Here is a 9,190-nt window from a genome sequence, read left to right as displayed (position 1 = left end):
CCTGGCTGGCCCATCAGCTTTTTAGCAGATGCATGGTAAACACTAACTTCCAGGCCCGAAAGAACCTGAATCCACAGACACTGATAATTGATTTGTCTGGTTTTCCCTGTTTTTTTTTTTTCTCATGACCGACACCTATTAAAAGAACCTAAGTCCACAGACACTGATAATTGATTTGTCTGGTTTTCCCTGTTTTCTTTTTCTTTTTTTTTTTCATTACCAACATCTATGGCATCATCTTGATTTATGTACATAACCAGGAAAACTGGTCTTATTGCAAAAATAAGTTTTGTGGTTTATCTAGGAATAATACAGAAAATATTGCTTTGAGGTAAGGACATTTTCCACAGTTTATTTCAATCTAATAAAATGTGAATTTTGTTTGAAAAACATAGAAGGGACACCTGGGTGGCTCAGTGGTTGAGCGTCTGCCTTGGGCTCAGGGCGTGATCCCGGGGTACTGGGATCGAGTCCCACATCGGGCTCCCCTCAGGGAACCTGCTTCTCCCTCTGCCTGTGTCTCTGCCTCTCTCTGTGTCTCTCATGAATAAAAAAAAAAATTTTTTTTAAATGAAAAAAACAAAAACAAAAAAGAAACATTGCAGAGTAAAGGTCTGGATGATTTAGATCCCTTTAGCTGAGGTGTGATACACACGCCAACTAAGAACTGACAACTTTGTCATACGAGTGATGATGTAAATCTGAGTTATGTTACGTTAAAGTTGTCAAGGACATCATGTGTATTGTTTTCTGAGTATGCAAATACTGGCTTCATTTCCTCTTCCTTCCCAAGGCACATTAAACTAAAGAATCCTCAAATCTGAACATACTCTTTATTTAAATAAATTTGTATTCCAAAAAGAACATAAGGCAATTTACAAAAATGCCCAAAATAAGATAAAAATTAAGTTAATGAGGAAAGTAGGAAATAAATACAAATGAGGGTAGATAAAATAAGATTATACCAGGGAGAAAGTGAGGACACAAAACTCATTCCCGGTGTCTGGTTAGGAAGGTTACATGATTCACGGCAGACAAGAGAATTTATCCTGTGGGTGCTCCAAGATGACATCTTGTGAGCTAGAAAACTGTCTTCGACAGAAATCTTTACAGAAAACAGTCCTCAGCTTCACGGGACTTTTTCTTAGAGTGCCCATGAGAAAAATCACTCCACACCTGGAAAATGATAAAATGGGGATTACTTGTCACAATTTATTTTATTTAAAGATTTTATTTATTTGTTCATGAGATGCCCAGAGAGAGAGGCAGAGACACAGGCAGAGGGAGAAGCAGGCTCCCTGCAGGGAGCCCAACGCGGGACTCGATCCAGGGACTCTGGGATCACGCCCTGGGCCGGAGGCAGACACCCAACCACTGAGCCACCCGGCGTTCCTGTTTTTTGTTTTTTTTTTTAAATTAATAAATAGCACCTACCTGATGGAAGCGGTGACAAGTTAGAGCCCTGTGGGTGAGCAGTTACCTTGAAGAAACTGATAAAGGATTAGGATTTTATAGCCCAGTGGGAAAGGTGCTACTGACGAAAATCAACCAGGAATACTGTATTGAGGGGCTTCGGGACAAGCCACCCCAGACCGTGCTACTCTGGCACGTGGATTATTGTGAGCTCAACATAATCAGGGCCTGGCAATCTCAGGAAAAGCTTTTTACCTCCTAAAAAAAGTAGAAAGGGGGCCCATATCAGGAAGAGAGCTACTGAGAAAGCTTTTTCATCTGAGCAACTGGCCTGCCTGGCAGGGCAAACATTTGCTTACCAAACATTGGCTCCTCTTGTCTTCCTGCGAATTGTCTTCCTCTCCTTTGCAGCCCCTGTACTTTTCCTTAGCTCAGGATGATATGTAAGTCTCAATTTCCTGGCTGGCTTCGAGTCTCATTATCTTTGTGGGGCTCCCTTATACACCTGATTAAAATTGTTTGGTGTTCTCTCGTTAATCTGACTTTTACTACAGGGGTGAGTCGGTTCTCAGCCAAGAACCTAGAAGGGTAGAGGAAAATTGTTTTTCCTCTCTCCCGGTATTAGTCATTTTACTTAGAGTCTCTTCCTCTCTGAGTATTTAAATTTTCCGTCCTCAAATACATGCTGAACTAGGTCTCAACACTGGAGTTTCTCTTCTGAGCCAGATGCAGGGGGAGTGAATTGAGGTGTATCACTCCATCATTCTTATCGCCTGTGGCTGCTTTCATGACACATGACAGAGACTGAAGATAGTTCCCAAAGCCTAAAGTATTTACTCTCTGGGTCTTTAGAAAAGTACGTCAGCCCCAAGCTAAATAAAACTTCGGTATCACTGCCTTAACCAGCATGCAAATCTTGCTTTTTGACATTAGCTAATGGTAGATGATGTGATACCATTAGCTAATGGTAGATAGCACTTGGCACAAGCAATTCTACGGGGGGCCAAAATACTAGTGCTAGACGCCAGGGACTCACAATCTCCAGTGGCTGGCCCCAGGAATCAGGGTTTTAACATAGTTTCCGGGTGCCTTTCACGCAAGTGCAAGTTTGAGACCCGCGGGAGCCCTCTGGTCCTGGCCAGTGGTCTTGTCCGGCTTCTGGTTCAGACCTATGGAGGTCCAAAGTGGGGCCCAGGAGTCTGCATTTCTAACAAGCTCCCGAGGGACGCTGATGTTGATGGTCCTAGGGCCTCAGTTTCCTTGTCTGTAAAACAGAGGACAAAAATCTGCACCATAGAATTGCTGGGAATATTAAATGAAGTAGCGTACATTGTATACCCTGCTCCCACCTTTCGAGCTATACTGCTTGGGCAAGTTACTCATGTCTTGGGCTTGCTGGTCCTTCCCACCTCGTGGGAGCACAGACATTCCCAGGGTTCCTGGACATTGTGATTGTGTAGCACGTTAATCTACGGGGCACCAAGTTAATTTTTTCCGAGGACACCATTTGGGACAATATGTGGTAAGCCTGCGCAGTCCTCTCTCTTCGGCAGCACGGCCCTCCATAACAAAGCAAACGTTCCGTGAAGGGCATCTGGATTTTGTTTCAGGCTTCTCGTTGCTTCCTTGGAGTGTCAGTGCTGCCAGGAACTGCCGTCTGAAAATTGTTTAGGAAACCTCCATTTCTGGATTCTGGGTGTTGGTTACAGTTACAACATTGCTTGAAACGACCAAGTTGGGGCCAATCCTACCCACAAGGGGGCATGGCCAGCAGCAGCCCCGTCAGTCCTGTGGCCACTTATCTTCAGGTCCACAGAAGACAGTCGCTGGTCGCGACGTGCCTTCCCCACAGGAGAGCAGCACGGGCTCTAAGGCGTATTCTCTTCTACAAGTCGGGCACAGGGCCTCTGCCAACACCTCTGTAATTACGAGTACAGGAGATTTACCACGTCCATCCGACCAGCTCCATGGCACTTGTTTTGTTGTCAGAAGATTCTGCCCAGATAAACACACTGCTAGGACTAATCTTCCAACAGAGTACTGAGGATAAAAGGAGAAGTTTCAGGTTTTCTTCTTCCTTTTTTTTTTTTTTTTTTGTTTTGATATTTTACTTATTTATTCCTGAGAGAGGCAGAGACACAGGCAGAAGGAGAAGCAGGCGATCCCGGGACCCTGGGGTCACGCCCTGAGCTGAAGGCAGACACTCAACCACTGAGCCACCGGGGTGTCCCAGTTTCAGGTTTTCTATAGAGAATAAGCAAATAAAAGACAAAGCAGGGAAGGACAGTAATTAGTGGTATTTAGCCTATTCTTTGCTAAAGGCACAGGGCTACTTGGGATCATTTGATCTTCAAGAACGTTTGTGATAAACCAATTACCACTGTACTTCCCTCCCTCCCTCCTTCCCTTCCTGTCTTCTCTCGTCCCTCTGAATAATTCAGTCAAAAAGCCATTTTACAGCCTCACCCCTCCTCTCTCCTTCCTTCCCTTGGAGGCCAAAGAGGTTGTGGACTCAGTAGCAACAGCGGTGGGGCAGCCAAAGAGGCAACCTATGTGCTAGGGAAATTAGATTAAGGGGATTGGGGACAAGGGAGCAGGAAGGGAAAGGACAAAAAGCTATTTTGAGAATAATAGGAGCCAGGTTTCTTGCTATTCGAAAAGAGATTTACAAATACAACAAAGGGAAAGGCCAGAAATAACCCTGATGTGCTGACTTTGGAACTGAAGGTGTGGATGTGAACTCTGAGAGATGGCTAGCTACCGGAAGAGATACATGAGTAAGCGTGCATGCGGATATGGATATTAATATAGCTTCTAGATCTAGCTTCTCAGAAGGTCTAGAAGTAATGACACAGCACACTCACTGCCTAAATCTCAGTTTTTAAACACTATGAGGAACCGGGACTCCTTGGGGAAATGGGTCGGCTCTGGCACAGGGGATGTAGAAAATGAGTCCGGAGCATCTTGTTCCACTAGAATGTAAGGAAGTGTTCAAAGATTGACAGCGAATGTGTCAAAGGGATGAAAGAAACAACCTGAGGACTTCATCGAATATGAGACAATTTGAGTCCTAAAATAAATAACAGATTACAGCTCGCTGAAAAAATCGGACTCACAAGTCCATAGATGTGAATGAATGAATGGATGAGGAAGAGGGAAAAGGTCTTCCTTGTTTAGAATGACAACCACTATCTGCAGGAGGAGTGATAGAAATAAGAAATCTGGACAGCCATCACAGTAGTGGTTGACTCAGGTGGGAATCAAGAGATGCTAAAGACGGTAAGTGGAGGTTCAGTGGGTATGGGACACTGGTGTGGTTTGGGGAATTTCTCTCCACAAAATACTGACCAATCATAGAAGGGAAAACAATGACTTCGATAGTGACTTTAGAAACCTGATAGGCACTAACCTGCCAGATGAACAAGGCTGGCATCACCACTGGCTGGGACGTGAAACACTGAATTGCTCCTGATGTGACCCAAGGAAAAGAGCTGAGGATCGCTTCTGTAGCATTCCTACCAAGAATGGATGGCCTGAGTCTGGTTGTGAGGAAACATCAGGACATCAGGATGATCCTGGTGGAGAGGAATCTTACAGAATGAAAATCTTATATCCTTTAAAACTGTTAATGTGAGACAGAGGGAAGGACCAAGGAAATGTTCCAGGTTGAAGAACAATAGTGAGGGTCAAAACTCAGTCAATCTAGACGGGATGCTGAACCAGAAGGGAGAGATGACATGTTGAAACACTTTTCAAAATTTGAATGGCATCTGTGGATTGCCTTGTAGGGATCAATCAACACTGACTTCCTGTTTTGAACTACTGGATTAGCATGTGTGAGTGTCCTGGTTTTGGAGAAATGCATACTGGAGTTTTTAGGGAGAGGAGTATGCACAGTGTAATCTGCTCTGAAATGATTCAGAGAAAGAATGGGGTGGAGAGGTGTGCAAATGTAACAGAAAGAATAACAACAACAACAAAAAATGGTACAAATGTAGTAAAATGTTGAAAGCTGCAGATTCTGGAAAAGGGGATATGGGAGTTCTTTGTTCTGACAAGACATGAAGTAGCAGGCAAAAGATCCGTGACTGGTAAGGCCAACTTACTAATACCGCATTATTGTCGGTATATTTGCTGTACCTGCCTTTTTCGCATGTCCCTGAATAGCATCATCGCATGGCTGTCGGGCCTGATGTGAGACTTGCTCTAAGGGTCATCGTCATCATGTAGTTCTGCTCTTTTTCTCCTGTCAAGAGAAAAGAATATCCAAAGGCTGCTCCTTTAGCCTGGATCCCAGAGCCAATCCACAGGAGCAGGGCTGCAGCATGGAAGGTGAGCCAGAGCGAAACCTCTGCTGTTGACAAGCCGCTGATATCTGGTGGGTATTTATCACCCGCAGCTAACTCGCAGTCAACTAGGAAACAACTTGGGTGGTTAGAGTGTGAATAGTTTATCTGACATCAAAGTCCATGTTCTTTCCATCGATGACTTATTTTCTTTTTTTTTTTTTTTTTTTTTTTTTTGAGCAGAGAACATGCTTTATTGAGGAGTAGATATAGAACAGGAAGGATTAGCTTCGGTAAAGGACCCTTTACCCCTTAAGAAAAGCCCCAGTGAAGTTGTTTTGGGATAAACTTTAACAGTGACACTGAAACTGGCAGGGAGCTGTCACTGAACACACTTAACATTTGCTCCCCAACCCGTAGTGAGTGTAAGTAGTGTACAGAGATGACAAGAGAAAGGCACAAATGACCAGAGTCGGGATTGTGGGAAGGGCCCCACACAGAGACAGCGGTTTTGGAGGAGTCCACGCTGGGAAGGGTGGCACGTCATACATCAAATGCTGCCCCAGGATAGCAGGTTATAATGGGCTGGAGAGAAATTAGAGGGAGCATTTCTTCCTTTGCTTGAAACCAAAAATAGGAGAGCAGAGGACAGGGGGGAATGGTGGCAAATCCCAAAAAGGAAATGGAGGAGGAGTTCTTGGAAGGGCAGGAGCACTTCAGTTCGGGAGGGAGGGCGAGGCACTGTCAGGGAAGCAAACACTGGGGGGCGGGGGAGGGGGACAGGGGTGCAGGTGGCGCCCTGCCTTGCTGAGTCATGGGCTGAGAGGAGATCTGGAAGCGTGTGCAGTCATTTCCTACGTCTCCAAAGAGGTTCAGGCAAAAATCAATGCAAAAGTACAGCTGTGCCAGACCAGACCGGCAGGTTCGGGGGGAAGGCTTCTGCAGTCTGATGAACCGGTCAGCATGCAGCATGAGAGGGAGAACCGGACACCGTCTAGCCCCTGCCAATGTACAAAGGAGCAACAGGTTACGAGAGAGGAAAACACGTAGGGCTGCGCACTCTCTGGAGAGGCAAAAGGACTGGTTTCCTTCCACTGACGCAGGATGCCCACAGGTGAACGCAAATCAAATTACAGAATCACCACCTGTCAATTCTCTCCCATTTCATTCTGATAAAGTATGTGCAGTTACCAAGACGAATCCCTGGGCGCGTTTTAAAAAATACTGGTCTCTTGTCAGCCTGACACGGATCGAAAACTGGCCTTTCACTAAAAATGGCAGAAAAAATTCCAAGTGAGATAAAATCCAAAGAGAATGGACCCCTCCTAGTACACACACTCAGAAATGTTACCGCTTCCCTGCTCTTCCAAAAAAAGCCACATGTAAGGAGTAACTGGAAGGGTCCTGGGGGTGGCAACCATGGTTTGAAGTCTCGTACCAGGGCAGCAGGAAGCACTAGTACGAAGTTTAGAAGACACAACCCAACCTCACGGGGCTAGAGGACATGAGGAGCACCAGTGACTGGACGGGTACAGTACCAAGCAGAACACCTTGGGTCAGTGCTACGAGGGATCTGCACTCAAGTCTAACAGCGATCCCATCCAGGCAACCTCACCGAGGCCGAAACAACAGTTCCTCAGAACCAGCGTCCGCAGTGTGCCCGAGGGTCGGAGCAGGACAGTCCTGAGGGGGACGGCCTTCCCTTGCCAATCACAAGAGCAACAGAAATGACAGATCCCTAGGGTACGGACTCCTACTGCGGGGGTTCGCTGGCTCAGAGTAACAGGTCACTTTAAGTGCCCCTGGGAGGGGTCCATTTGAAACAGCTTGGATCCATGGTTTTATTGGAGTTAGATCTTTTGGCCTCTTTGGCTATCCACTCATCAGTCACGTCCTGCCTCTTTAGAACTAGGTGTTTTCCTTTCCAGTACTTGAGCATCTGAAGGGCTTGCAGAGTACTGACAATGTCCACACGATTCACAGCTGTCAACTGGCTAATTTCTTTGATAGAAATCTCTTTGCCTTGGACATTATGCAGGTAACGGAGAAGCACTTCTTTCCAGTAACTGCTTATGAGCCCCAGGTCAGAGAGGGGACGCTCCGGGGAGCCAACTTTTTCTTCCACTTTGGAAAGCAAGTAACTGAAATCGATGAGCATCTTGCCATAGCCCTGTCTCATGTACCGAGGCATGGTGAGGATACACGACACACTGTAGTCGAGGAATGAATTCTTTTCCTTTGAAAAATATCCAATCAAGTGACAGCTGGTATTGTCCACTTCTGTCATAACATAAAGCAGGAAGGGTTCCACGTCATAATATAATGTCTTGTGATCCAGAAAAAGCTTGGCCAGCAGGCACAGGTTTTGGCAGTAGCTCTGGTTTCTCTTGCCATCCACTTTAAACGCGGAGATGGAGCCTTTGCAATAGATCTCATCACCAGGTGGGTGTTTCCACACACACTTAGCCATGTGTCGGCGTAGTATCGTTTGGCTCTTCATGTATTTTAAACAGAATTCGCACATGTAGAGCCATCCCAGTCGTGCATATTCTTCGGGATAAGGAGAATGGTACCAAATGTTGAGCTCATAATGACCAAAAGCAATGGTTTTAATCATGTTGCTCCCCTCAGTGATTTTGGCCTTGCAGCCTTAACTTCTCCAAATCCTCTGAAGCCGGGGCTTGTGCTCTTCGGAAAAGATCCAAGGCATACTCGCTAGTCAGGTTTTCCAAGAGAGGTTCCCAAGTGTTCCCGTTGATCTGTGTTCCATGGCAGTCATGCTGGCACCGGAAAGCACTTATGGATTTTAAAACCATTTTACTCATGAACTGGTTAGCATGAGTGAACTGGTGAGCCTTTGTTATGCTCACCTAAACTGAGCTTGCCCATTTCTTAGCCTTTAGGTCGCATTTGTCTTCTACTCCTTTTTAGTCCTTATTCTTCTTTGCAGCAGAAACAGTATTTCCAGCAGTACTGCAGATTAGATAGCCCAAACAAACAAATTTGTTGTAAAGCACCCAAAAATGCTAGATAAAATATGGCTAAACTGGCAAGAAAGTAACAAATAGAGCATTTAAACAACTCTGAAATACTACACGACTGAAAATGGAATGAAAACAGCAATCCAAAAAGGATGTGAGCAACAAAGTTAATGGTTGTTCTAAGGGTAGATTTTACTCAGAGACTAAAGATAATTAATATATTGTATATACTAAATAATCACATATATACATATCTTTTAATTTTGAAAGAATTTAAAACTCAAAAAAGTCGCAGAAATAATAGAATTCCTATGCACTTTTCTCCAAGCTTCTGCAATGGTAACATCTCACATTATCATGGTCCGTTGGGAAAACCCGGAAACTGACATTGGTGCAGTTCTATTAATTCATGTAAAGACCTTTTTTGGATTTCACTAATCCTTAACGCAAGATTTCTGGTTTTAGGTGTATGTTCTATGAAATTTTATCACATGTTTAGACATGAGTGAC

At 44.9% G+C, this 9,190-nt stretch overlaps 1 long non-coding RNA gene and 1 pseudogene across 1 annotated transcript; both read right to left on the bottom strand.

Moving 5' to 3' along the window:
• Positions 1–819: 819 nt before the first annotated feature.
• Positions 820–2,677, bottom strand: LOC140599282 (uncharacterized). Its single transcript, XR_012001969.1, has 2 exons — positions 1,773–2,677; positions 820–1,176 (listed from the first exon to the last, which is right to left on the bottom strand). It is a non-coding gene; the product is annotated as an uncharacterized lncRNA (long non-coding RNA).
• A 4,735-nt stretch (positions 2,678–7,412) lies between these two features.
• On the bottom strand, positions 7,413–8,630 carry LOC112933915 (histone acetyltransferase KAT7 pseudogene; annotated as a pseudogene).
• Positions 8,631–9,190: the final 560 nt, after the last annotated feature.

The sequence above is a fragment of the Vulpes vulpes genome, chromosome 6, assembly GCF_048418805.1.
Source record: "Vulpes vulpes isolate BD-2025 chromosome 6, VulVul3, whole genome shotgun sequence".
Taxonomy (NCBI): domain Eukaryota; kingdom Metazoa; phylum Chordata; class Mammalia; order Carnivora; family Canidae; genus Vulpes; species Vulpes vulpes.
Note: the sequence above shows the minus strand (reverse complement) of the source record. Positions and strands in the feature narration are given on the sequence as shown.